General features: G+C 36.6%; 1 long non-coding RNA gene and 1 other non-coding gene across 2 annotated transcripts; one reads left to right on the top strand and one right to left on the bottom strand.

Moving 5' to 3' along the window:
• Positions 1–1642: 1642 nt before the first annotated feature.
• Positions 1643–1750, bottom strand: LOC112700140 (small nucleolar RNA R71). Its single transcript, XR_003153058.1, has one exon. It is a non-coding gene; the product is annotated as a small nucleolar RNA R71 (small nucleolar RNA).
• Positions 1751–3653: 1903 nt separating this feature from the next.
• LOC140173348 (uncharacterized) lies at positions 3654–6997 on the top strand. Its single transcript, XR_011861968.1, has 5 exons — positions 3654–3949; positions 4253–4396; positions 5526–5653; positions 6035–6121; positions 6862–6997. It is a non-coding gene; the product is annotated as an uncharacterized lncRNA (long non-coding RNA).
• The last annotated feature ends 5676 nt before the right edge of the window (positions 6998–12673 follow it).

Here is a 12673-nt window from a genome sequence, read left to right as displayed (position 1 = left end):
TTACTTGCTCTGATCTTTAAATTCTCTTGTTTTGTGTGTCTTGTTGTTTCTCAGATGCATTCTCAATTTGTTAGTGTCAGTAGTATACAAACTTCTAAGTTTGGTGTCTTGCATGCATTGTTTATTTGATTTTAGTTGCATTTTGATTTTTCCTCATCATTAAAAATTCAAAAAAATTTTAATTTGTGTCTTTTCAAGTCAATAATACAGAGAATTGAAGATTCAGAACATACAGCAGAGGAATTACACAGAAAAAGCTGGACGTTCAAAACGCCCAGTGAAGAAGAAAAATTGGCATTTAAACGCCAACCAGGATACCTGGCTGGGCGTTTGACGCCCAAAAGGGTAGCATTTTGGGCGTTAAACGCCAGAATGGATACCATTCTGGGCATTTAACGCCAGGATGGCACAAGAGGGAAGATTCTGTTTTTAATTCAATTTTTTTTTCAAGTTTCCATAATTTTTCAAAATCAAATCTTTTTCAAATCATATCTTTTCAATCATATATTTTCAAAATCAATTTCTTTCCATTTTCAAAAATACTTGCTAACAATTAATGATTTGATTCAACATTTCAAGTATGTTGCCTTTTCTGTTGAGAAAGGTTTAATGTCTGAATCATATCTTTTAAATTTCTTGTTAGCCAAGTCATTAATTTTAAAAATCAAATCTTTTTAAATTGTTTTTCAATAATATCTTTTCAATCATATCTTTTTAAAACCATAACTTTTCAATCATATCTTCTTAATCACATCTTTTTCAAAATGGTTTTCAATCATATCTTTTTGCTTTCTAATTTCAAAATCTTTTTCAAATTTCACTTAATTTCTTTCCCAATCTTAGTTTTCGAAAATCAATTACCATTTTTCAAAATTTCTTTTAATAAATTCACTTTAATTTTCGAAAATTTCTTTCCCTCTTCTCACATCCTTCTTTTTATGGACTAACACTCCTCCTCAATGCACAATTCGAATGCTATCCCACTTGATAAGTTCAAATTCTTCTACCTCCTCCTTCTATTCTTCTTTTTCTCTGACACCTCAAGGAATCTCTATACTGTGACATAGAGGATTCCATACTTTCTTGTTCTCTTCTCTTTCATATGAGCAGGAACAAAGACAAAGGCATTCTTATTGAGGCTGACCCTGAACCTGAAAGGACCTTGAAGCGAAAGCTAAGAGAAGCTAGAGCACTACTCTCTGTAGAGAACCTAACAGAAATCTTCAAAGAAGAAGACATGGCAGCCGAAAACAACAACAATGCCAACAATGCAAGGAAGGTGCTGGGTGACTTTACTGCACCCACTCCCGACTTCTATGGGAGAAGCATCTCTATCCCTGCCATTGGAGCAAACAACTTTGAGCTTAAGCCTCAATTAGTTTTTCTAATGCAACAGAATTGCAAGTTTCATGGACTTCCACTGGAAGATCCTCATCAGTTTTTAGCTGAATTCTTGCAAATATGTGACACTGTCAAGACCAATGGGGTTGACCCTGAGGTCTACAGACTTATGCTATTCCCTTTTGCTGTAAGAGACAGAGCTAGGATATGGTTGGACTCACAACCTAAAGAAAGCCTGAACTCTTGGAAAAAGCTAGTCAATGCCTTCTTGGCAAAGTTCTTTCCACCTCAAAAATTGAGTAAGCTTAGAGTGGAAGTCCAAACCTTCAGACAGAAGGAAGGTGAATCCCTCTATGAAGCTTGGGAAAGATACAAACAATTGATCAGAAAGTGTCCTTCTGACATGCTTTCTGAATGGAGCATCATAGGTATCTTCTATGATGGTCTGTCTGAACTGTCCAAGATGTCATTGGATAGCTCTGCTGGAGGATCTCTTCATCTAAAGAAGACGCCTGCAGAAGCTCAAGAACTCATTGAAATGGTTGCAAATAACCAATTCATGTACACTTCTGAAAGGAATCCTGTGAACAATGGGATGAATCAGAAGAAATGAGTTCTTGAGATTGATACTCTAAATGCCATATTGGCTCAGAACAAAATATTGACTCAGCAAGTCAGTATGATTTCTCAAAGTCTGTCTGGAATGCAAGCTGCACCAGGCAGTACTAAGGACGCTTCATCTGAAGAAGAAGCTTATGATCCTGAGAACCCATCAATGGAAGAGGTGAATTACATGGGAGAACCTTATGGAAACACCTATAATCCTTCATGGAGAAATCATCCAAATCTCTCATGGAAGGATCAACAGAGACCTCAACAAGGTTTCAGCAACAATAATGGTGGAAGAAACAGGTTTAGCAACAGCAAGCCTTTTCCACCATCTTCTCAGCAACAGACAGAAAATTCTAAGCAGAGCCACTCTGACTTAGCAACCATGGTCTCTGATCTAATCAAAACCACTCAAAGTTTTGTGACTGAGACAAGGTCCTCCATTAGAAACTTGGAGGCACAAGTGGGTCAGCTGAGTAAGAGAGTTACTGAACTCCCTCCTAACACTCTTCCAAACAATATAGAAGAGAATCCAAAAGGAGAGTGTAAGGCCATCAACATGGCCGAATTTGGAGAGGAGAAAGAGGCAGTGAGCGCCACTGAGGAAGACCTCAATGGACGTCCACTGGCCTTCAATGAGTTCCCTAATGAGGAACCTTGGGAATCTGAGGCTCACACTGAGACCACAAAGATTTCATTGGATTTACTTCTGCCATTCATGAGCTCTGATGAGTATTCTTCCTCTGAAGAGGATGAAGATGTCACTGAAGAGCAAGTTGCTAAGTACCTTGGAGCAATCATGAAACTAAATGACAAGTTATTTGGTAATGAGACTTGGGAGGATGAACCTCCTTTGCTCACCAAAGAATTGGATGACTTGACTAGGCAGAGATTATCTCAAAAGAGACAGGACCCTGCACTACAAGAAAAATACCCATTCAGCCACACTTTTTTTAGGCTACATTTGAAAAGCGTAGCCTATTCATAGAATAGGCTACGCTTTTCCCGTGTTTCCTTTTTATAAGAGAAAAGGATACACAAATGCGGCATCATTTAAAAAGCGTAGCCTTAGGTATTATAGAAATCACTTATAAAGCGTAGCCGTAGGTTGATATCTATAGGTTCACTTTTCGTATCAAAGGAGACGCTTTTAAAGGGTAGCCTATTTTTTAAGTTTTGGGTGCACATAAAAAGTGATGCCTAATGTATCTAGAGCCAAAAACTTAACACTTAGTAATTTTTTTCCTTTTTTTCCGGAAAGCAAACTGATGAGCGATGACCTTAACACTTAAAGATTTCTTTTAAAAAATTATAGGACTCAAGTTCTTGGATTTTTTAATATAAAAGTTGATTATCAACATTTTTAAAAAAAATATAAAATGTTAATCAAAACAATATAATGCACATTTAAACTTTTTGACGGTATTGAATTTCACTTTTTAAAAAGAAAAATTATATAGGATGAATTACATACACTCTAAAACTTAACTAATTTCACTTTAATTAGTGTATCTGACAATGAATTACTTAACTATTTTTTAATGCATCACTTTATACAAGTTAGCAATTATTTTGAAATAAAACGTGCTTAATTATATATACATAATTAAAAAAACTTAAGAAGATATATAGATTTATTTGCATTTTTTCCTCCCCAAAATACAGATATATTACGTATCCTAATTATACATAGATAAAATTTCTTTGCCTCTTAGCAAACTTCTTGAGTCTCAGTCACCTTCAATAGCTCACTCACCTTCATCCTCGTAAAACCCTCTCACTCTCGCCATTGAGAGTCGTCGCCTCCCACTCACGGCTCACCTGCACGTATCCACATTGACCGTCGTCACTCCTCTTCGCCATCGCTTGCACTGATCAAAGCTGTGCCGCCCTCACCATCATCGCTGTGCAGCCCTCACCATCGTCGCTGCGCCGCTCTCACCATCGTCATCTCCGTACTTCTCATCATCGTCTTCGCTGTGCTCACATCATTGAATAGGTATGTATTGATTTCTATTTGCTTCTGAAATTGATCAGTGGCTTAGGGTTCCTATTTTAGGAGTTTTAATTTGGGGCTTTTAATCTCTGAAATATGGGTTTGTGAACTGTAATTTGATAACATGCATGCTGTTGTTGATGAAGATGTGTGGTATTTTAGGGTTTGTGAACTGTGATTTAATATACAGCTTGTCTATTTTCTCTGTATTTTTGTTTCTGAGACTGAATCCAAATGCAGCGTTAATAAGCTTTTGTTTCTGTGATTTCTCAATGAATAAGTTGGCTTCCGTTTTTCTGTTTTCAGCTTCCTATTTTCAGCTTCCTGTTTCCAGCAGAGTTCTTGCAGTTTGAACGGTTTCTTGGTTAGCCAGAAACAGAAATGGTGTGAAGAATGTAAAGAATGAAAGAAGACAAGGAGTAGAGAAGAAGTAGAAGACGAAGAAGAAAGGTGAGCTGAATTGTGTGGTTTACCAATATTTACTAAATTCTATAATCACCGGATAATTTTTACCATTCATCATCATCAGCTATATATAAATCAGTATTCCTTCATACCCTTTTGGATTAATTATAATTATCCGGTGATTATTAATTATACACTATTATTTCCAGTTTTTCCTTCTTGCTGAACTTGGTCCCCTTTTACAATATCTGCCTGAAATATAAAATTTAGACAACTCATCACCATCAGATCATTATATATATCTTCCAATTCTCAGATCACTATTAATAATGATAAGAATTAAGAAACCTTAGTTATAGTCTCCATAGCTGTATATATAAATCTCTATACATTTTTTTTAATTTATATAATGGGAGATTATTTAATTAGATCAAATCTCTTACTGAAGAATGGCTTTCTGGTTGGAGTAGTAACTTGAAAATAGTCCCTAAAGAATTTCTTATTCTCCTTTTGCAGTTCTTTCCACACTGCACAAATTTGTAACATAGACTTAATTTCACAACATGCAAATAAATAAATAGTGATGAAATTGAAAACTCATTAATAATAATAAGGTTTATATAATATGGACCTGTAAGTGTAACAAGTGGCTTGATTCCTGCATGTTCAGCTAATGCCTTTATGCACTGATCTTGACTCATATGAAATAGCAAGCATCTCTCTATAAGATTCTGAACCTGCATTATCATTATTTTCCATGCATGTTAATATAAAATAACTAGTACTAAATTAGAACCAATGTCCAAAATGTAAAGAAATTAAAGTATCAGTGAACAGAGCTAGTTATAATAGTTAGAGTAGTTATCTATTATTAGAAACTACTTTTTGTTATTTTTGTTAACTTGAGGAGTATATATAAATAGCTCTTCTATATACTTGTGTGATAGATAACAATGAATATCCAATACAGTTTTCTAATACTTTCTTTTTCATAATCTTTTCCTTTTTGTCAAATATTTGAATTCTTTCTCATGAGTTCAAATTCTGTTCTTAGCTCAAACACTATCAGTTACTTTCAGAATTTCATGTTAGTGATACCAGAATTACATGATTATGAGTTCAAGTTTTTTCATATTATTTAATTAATTAATGAATTTGTGTGGTTTCTTTTTAGGAAAGGGAGATTTAATAACATGTTCTAAGCAAAAGAATTCAGAGTTATTTCACGCGGTTCTTGGAGGCTTAGGACAATTTGGAGTTATAACAAGAGCAAGAATTTCTCTTCACCCAGCACCCACAAAGGTACGTTTCATTTTAAAAAATATAAGAAAATAATTTATTTTTAATTTTATCTTTTTTAAATTAAGATTTAAAACTTAAATTTTAACATATATTTTATACTGATCATTAATTTTAGTGGCTGATTTTAGTGAATACTTAACATAATCGTATCAATTTATAATGCTATTTTATACAAAGATATTAACATGAGAGTATTCAATGTATAATACTATTTGGGTACAAATTTAAATATGGTAGGCATATCTGTTCACAGCTGGATGGAAACTGACTAAGAACCCTATCTTAGGTGATTGAATCTTTATAAAAACGATAGGACAAAGAGTACGTGAAGTTTTTGTTGGATATGGCAATTACAATTTTTTTTGTCTGTAATTGTTACAGTTATTCGTGGTTAAGGTTGAAGGCGAAAGTTTTTGGTTAAGGTCTTCCAAGAAGATTTTGTCAAAACGTTGATCGTGTCATGGCAAGGTACAATGCATACTTTAATTCTTTTAATTTGTTAGTTTTGAAGTTGCAATTTAACTTATTATATGTGTGCTATAAATTCTATGTTTCTCTTTATTTGTTTTACCTCAATGGGTTTCTAGAGAATTACTTCTAAGACTATGAACTATTTCCCAATCTAATTACAAGGCTTTGAATGTCCTTTTCATTGCCCATTCCCTTTGTAGCGAATAACACCCTGCCTCCTCTATTCTTCTAATCTTCACTTTGCGAAACCTTATAAATTTTCCGCCTAAAAAATTTAATAATTATCGATTAGGTTTTGTGATATGCCAAAGGATTGGATGGATCTACCGAGGTATAGCGAAGAGTATATCAATGGTGTTATTAGTTTTTTAGACTTTGCATACTCTGAGGGAGAACCGGACGGACGACAAATTCAATGTCCTTGTAAGAGGTGTTGTAACATTAATTGGTATAGAAGAGATGTGGTATTCGACCATTTAGTAGCCGACGGATTTGTTATAGGGACATATCAGGATTGTGTTAAAGGAAATGGAAGAAAGAAACAGCTGTAGATTTTCATGGTTTGAATGAAACAAGATAATACATAATTCCTTGAATTCACCTCTTCTGCCGTGACCATGTTATTTTTTTTAGTATATGCTTTCTTGGTTTACTATGACTACGTGTCCATTTAATTCTTATAATTACGAATGTCACTATGAATATTTTTTTAACTATTTTTCTATATAATTATGCAGGGTAACAATGAAGATTAAACAATGAAGATTAAGCTGACTATTATTGTGGTTTATTGGCTAAGATAGAGTGCTATTTAGAATCTTTACATGTATGGTTGACTAATGATTTTTATTAGAAGATACTTTTATTGGCTAAGTGATATTATGGTTTTGATATGGCTATGCATACTTTAGTTTGAGTTGTATGAATTTTTATAGTTAACTTCATTCTAGTACTTTTGGATCAATGTTATAAATATATTTTGGTTAGAGACAATTTTTATTATATAAAGAAATTATTTAGTATAATTATGTATTTATTTTTATTTTGTAATATTCAATTCATTTATACATGTAATCATATTAACTATTATGTTGTATTAATAATTATTAGATAATTATATATATATATATATATATAGAAAATAAAAAGACCTAAGGTTACACTTATATGTACAGTTGCTATAGTATATAAAAAAAATGAGACTTAAGGCTACACTTATATACAGTAGCTATAGTATACAGAAAAAAAAAACGAGACCTAAGGCTACACTTATATACCGTAGCTGTAGTATAAAAAAAAAGAGGGACCTAAGGCTACGCTTAAAAAAAGTAGCTATGGTATACAATGTGGCTACGCTTTACAAGTGATGCAGTAGCGTTGAAAAGCGTAGCCTATTCTGGAAGAATGAAAGCTGAAAAGCGTAGCCTTTGGTCATGGACAGCATCACTTGAAAAGCGTAGCCTATTCCCAAACGTCAAAAGCGTAGCCCTTGGTGCAAAAAAGCGTAGCCTTTGAGAATAGGCAACGGCCGAATAGGAATCACCCCAAAAAGCGTAGCCGTAGCCCAAGAAGCGTAGCCGTAGCCTAAGGCATCATTTTTTTTCACTTTTGGCTACACTTTTCAAGTGTACCTGAATGGGTGTTTTTCTTGTAGTGTTGGGAAGTTCTCAATACCTTGTACAATAGGCATCATGACCTTCAAGAAGGCTCTGTGTGACCTAGGGTCAAGCATAAACCTCATGTCTCTCTCTGTAATGGAGAAGCTAGGGATCTTTGAGGTACAAGCTGCAAGAATCTCACTAGAGATGGCAGACAATTCAAGAAAACAAGCTTATGGACTTGTAGAGGATGTTCTGGTAAAGATTGAAGACCATTACATCCCTGCTGATTTCATAGTCCTAGAGACTGGGAAGTGCATGGATGAATCCATCATCCTTGGCAGACCCTTCCTAGCCACAACAAAGGCTGTGATTGATGTTGACAGAGGAGAATTGATCATTCAAGTGAATAAAGAATCCTTTGTGTTTAAGGTTCAAGGATATCCCTCTGTAACCATGGAGAGGAAGCATGAAGAGCTTCTCTCAAAGCAGAGTCAAACAGAGCCCCCACAGTCAAACTCTAAGTTTGGTGTTGGGAGGCCACAACCAAATTCTAAGTTTGGTGTTGAACCCCCACATTCAAACTCTAAGTTTGGTGTTGGGAGGTTCTAACATTGCTCTGAACATTTGTGTTTAAGGTTCAAGGATATCCCTCTGTAACCATGGAGAGGAAGCATGAAGAGCTTCTCTCAAAGCAGAGTCAAACAGAGCCCCCACAGTCAAACTCTTAGTTTGGTGTTGGGAGGCCACAACCAAATTCTAAGTTTGGTGTTAAACCCCCACATTCAAACTCTAAGTTTGGTGTTGGGAGGTTCTAACATTGCTCTAAACATTTGTGAGGCTCCATGAGAGCCCACTGTCAAGCTAATGACATTAAAGAAGCGTTTGTTGGGAGGCAACCCAATGTTATATTTATCTATTTTCCTTTTGTTATTTTATGTTTTCTATAGGTTGATGATCATGGGAAGTCACAAAATCAATTGAAAAAAGCAAAAACAAAATGAAAAATAGAAAGAAAAATAGCACACCCTGGAGGAAAACTTGCTGGTGTTTAAACGCCGGTAAAGACAGCAAATGGGCATTTAACGCCCAGTCTGGTACCATTCTGGGCGTTTAACGCCAGAAAGGGGCACCAGACTGGCGTTTAACGCCAGGAATGGGCAAGAAGCTGGCGTTAAACGCCAGAAATGGGCACCAGCCCGGTGTTTAACGCCAGGATTGGAAGAAGGAGCATTTTTGCTCGCCACTTGGTGCAGGGATGAATTATCCTTGACACCTCAGGATCTGTGGACCCCACAGGATCCCCACCTACCCCACCACTCTCTCTCTTCTTCACCCATTCACCAATCACCTCAATACCTCTTCCCCAAAAACCCCTCACCTATCAAATCCCACCATTCACTTCACCACTCACATCCATCCTTCATAAAACCCCACCTACCTCACCATTCAAATTCAAACCAGTTTCCCTCCCAAACCCACCCATATTGGCCGAACCCTACCCCTCTCTCCACCCCTATATAAACCCATCTTCACTTCTTCATTTTCACACAACCTACACACAACTTCTCCCCCTTGGCCGAAAAACAAAGCCATATCTATCTCCTCTATTTCTTCTTCTTCTACTCTCTTCTTTCTTCTTTTGCTTGAGGACGAGCAAACCTTCTAAGTTTGGTGTGGTAAAAGCATTGCTTTTTGTTTTTCCATAACCATTTATGGCATCTAAGGCCGGAGAAACCTCTAGAAAGAGGAAAGGGAAGGCAAAAGCTTCCACCTCCGAGTCATGGGAGATGGAGAGATTCATCTCAAGGGTGCATCAAGACCACTTCAATGAAGTTGTGGCCAAGAAGAAGGTGATCCCCGAGGTCCCTTTCAAACTCAAAAAGGGTCAACTTTGATCAAAGGTTGGACCAAGTCTTCATAGACATTTGTGAAGAGGGCGCTCAATGGAAGAGAGATTCAAGAGGGAAGCCGGTTCAACTAAAAAGGCATGACCTCAAGCCCATCACCAAGAAAAGGGTGGAGCAAATAAGAGAACCTCATCAAGAGCATGAGGAAATTCCTCATCATGAAATCCCTGAGATGCCTCAAGGGATGTACTTTCCTCCACAATACTATTGGGAGCAAATCAACACCTCCTTGGGAGAACTGAGTTCCAACATGGGACAACTAAGGGTGGAGCACCAAGAACATTCCATCCTCCTCCATGAAATTAGAGAAGATCAAAGAATCATGAGAGAGGAGCAACAAAGGCAAGGAAGAGACATTGAGGAGCTCAAGCACTCTATAAGATCTTCAAGAGGACGAACAAGCCGCCATCACTAAGGTGGACCCAATCTTTAATCTCCTTGTTTTTTATTTTTCTATTTTTCGAATTTTTATGCTTATGTTTATCTATGTTTGTGTCTTATTACATGATCATTAGTGTCTAAGTGTCTATGCCTTAAAGTTATGAATGTCCTATAAATCCATCACCTTTCTTAAATGAAAAATGTTCTTAATTGAAAAAGAGAAGAATTGCATGAATTTTGAATTTTATAACAGATTAATTATTTTGATGTGGTAGCAATACTTTGACTTCTGAATATATGCTTGAACAGTGCATATGTCTTTTGAATTTGTTGTTCATGAATGTTGGCTCTTGAAAGAATGATGAAAAAAGGAGACATGTTACTGAGGATCTGAAAAATCATAAAAATGATTCTTGAAAGAAGAAAAAGCAGTGAATTCAAAAAAAAAAGAGATTATGTGCGAAAAAAAAGAGAGAAAGCAAGCAGAAAAAGCCAATAGCCCTTTAAACCAAAAGGCAAGGGTAAAAATAAAGTCGTGATCCAAGGCAAAAAGAGTGTGCTTAAGAACCCTGGACACCTCTAATTGGGGACTCTAGCAAAGCTGAGTCACAATCTGAAAAGGTTCACCCAGTTATGTGTCTGTGGCATGTATGTATCCGGTGGTAATACTAGAAGACAGAGTGCTTTGGGCCACGACCAACACTCATAAAGTAGCTGTGTTCAAGAATCATCATACTTAACTAGGAGAATCAATAACACTATCTGGATTCTAAGTTCCTATAGAAGCCAATCATTCTGAATTTCAAAGGATAGAGTGAGATGCCAAAACTGTTCAGAGGCAAAAAGCTAAAAGCCCCGCTCATCTAATTAATACTGATCTTCATAGATGTTTTTAGAATTCATTGCACATTCTCTTTTTTTTATCTTATTTGATTTTCAGTTGCTTGGGGACAAGCAACAATTTAAGTTTGGTGTTGTGATGAGCGGATAATTTATACGCTTTTTGGCATTGTTTTTAGTATGTTTTTAGCATGTTTTAGTTAGTTTTTATTATATTTTTATTAGTTTTTAGTTAAAATTCACTTTTTTGGACTTTACTATGAGTTTGTGTGTTTTTCTGTGATTTCAGGTATTTTCTGGCTGAAATTGAGGGACCTGAGCAAAAATCTGATTCAGAGGCTGAAAAGGACTGCAGATGCTGTTGGATTCTGACCTCTCTGCACTCGAAGTGGATTTTCTGGAGCTACAGAAGCCCAATTGGCGCGCTCTTAATTGCGTTGGAAAGTAGACATCTTGGGCTTTCGAGCAATATATAATAGTTCATACTTTTCTCGAGATTTGATGGCCCAAACTGGCGTTCCAAATCAGCTCAAGACTGCCCGGCGTTAAACGCCGGAACTGGCACAAGAATAGGAGTTAAACGCCCAAACTGGCACAAAAGCTGGCGTTTAACTCCAAGAAAAGTCTCTACACATGAAAGCTTCAATTCTCAGCCCAAGCACACACCAAGTGGGCCCGGAAGTGGATTTTTATGTCATTTACTCATTTTTGTAAACCCTAAGCTACTAGTTATCTACAATAGGACCTTTTACTATTGTATTTTACATCCTGGAATCTTTTAATCAATTTAGATCTTTTGATCACTTTAGATCTTAGGATCATCTTTGGACGTCTAGTTCTTAGATTATGGGAGGCTGGCCATTCAGCCATGCCTAGACCTTGTTCTTATGTATTTTCAACGGTGGAGTTTCTACACACCATAGATTAAGGTGTGGAGCTCTGTTGTACCTCGAGTATTAATGCAATTACTATTGTTCTTTTATTCAATTCAGCTTATTCTTGTTCTAAGATATCACTTGTTCCTCAACTTGATGAATGTGATGATCCGTGACACTCCTCATCATTCTCACCTATGAACGTGTGCCTGACAACCACCTCCGTTCTACCTTAGATTGAGTGGATATCTCTTGGATTCCTTAATCAGAATCTTCGTGGTATAAGCTAAAATTGATGGAGCCATTCTTGAGAATCCGGAAGGTCTAAACCTTGTCTGTGGTATTCTGAGTAGGATTCAAGGATTGAATGACTGTGACGAGCTTCAAACTCGCGATTGTGGGGCATTAGTGACAGACACAAAAGAATCACTGGATTCTATTCCGACATGATCGAGAACCGACAGATGAATAGCCGTGCTGTGACAGAGTGCGTTGGACATTTTCACTGATAGGACGGGACTGTAGCCATTGACAACGGTGATGCCCAACATACAGCTTGCCATGGAAAGGAGTGAGAAAGATTGGATGAAGACAGTAGGAAAGCAGAGAGACGGAAGGGACAAAGCATCTCCATATGCTTATCTGAAATTCTCACCAATGAATTACATAAGTATCTCTATCTTTATTTTATGTTTTATTTATCTTTTAATCATTAATCCTCCATAATCATTTGAATCTGCCTGACTGAGATTTACAAGATGACCATAGCTTGCTTCATACCGACAATCTCCGTGGGATCGACCCTTACTCGCGTAAGGTTTATTACTTGTACGACCCAGTGCACTTGCTGGTTAGTTGTGCGAAGTTGTGATAAAGAGTTGAGATTGTAATTGAGCGTACCATGTTGATGGCGCCATTGATGATCAAAATTTCGTGCACCAGTGG

The sequence above is a fragment of the Arachis hypogaea genome, chromosome 6 (genome assembly GCF_003086295.3).
Source record: "Arachis hypogaea cultivar Tifrunner chromosome 6, arahy.Tifrunner.gnm2.J5K5, whole genome shotgun sequence".
Classification (NCBI taxonomy): domain Eukaryota; kingdom Viridiplantae; phylum Streptophyta; class Magnoliopsida; order Fabales; family Fabaceae; genus Arachis; species Arachis hypogaea.
Note: the sequence above shows the minus strand (reverse complement) of the source record. Positions and strands in the feature narration are given on the sequence as shown.